This window comes from Schistocerca cancellata, chromosome 1 (genome assembly GCF_023864275.1).
Source record: "Schistocerca cancellata isolate TAMUIC-IGC-003103 chromosome 1, iqSchCanc2.1, whole genome shotgun sequence".
Taxonomy (NCBI): Eukaryota; Metazoa; Arthropoda; class Insecta; order Orthoptera; family Acrididae; genus Schistocerca; species Schistocerca cancellata.
In genome coordinates, this window is record NC_064626.1 from 658400309 (window position 1) to 658400910 (window position 602).

At 49.3% G+C, this 602-nt stretch overlaps 1 pseudogene; it reads right to left on the reverse strand.

The window, feature by feature from the left end:
* Positions 1–275: 275 nt before the first annotated feature.
* On the reverse strand, positions 276–393 carry LOC126103582 (5S ribosomal RNA; annotated as a pseudogene).
* Positions 394–602: the final 209 nt, after the last annotated feature.

A 602-nucleotide genomic window follows, 5' to 3' on the forward strand; every position in this document is an offset into this window, starting at 1 on the left:
GAATTTTTTTTCATGAATATTTTAACCTGCCTGTAGAAATAAATATCACAGGCCTGGCAAAGTAAAGTACATGTACACTCCGTCGTCAGGCCACGAGTGGCCTACCGGGACCATCCGACCGCCGTGTCATCCTCAGTGGAGGATGCTGATAGAAGGGGCGTGGGGTCAGCACACTGCTCTCCCGGTAGTTACGATGGTATTCTTGACCGAAGCCGCTACTATTCGGTCGAGTAGCTCCTCAATTGGCATCACGAGGCTGAGTGCACCCCGGAATATGGCAACAGCGCATGGCGGCCTGGATGGTCACCCATCCAAGTGCCGACCACGCCCGACAGCGCTTAACTTCGGTGATCTCACGGGAACCGGTGTATCCACTGCGGCAAGGCCGTTGCCTAAAGTAAAGTACACGTGGGTGCGGTAATTTTTGAGTAATTTTGCGTAATACAAATTATATTTAATGATGTTCTACACAACGAAACTGGAAAAAAAGAAACTACATAGGCAAGATTTGAACTCATGCAAGCTGCGTGGTAACTGCTAACCTAAGCCGCTGCGCTCTGCTCGCTAGGTCGAAATATGACAAACGTTATAGGTAAAGCTGG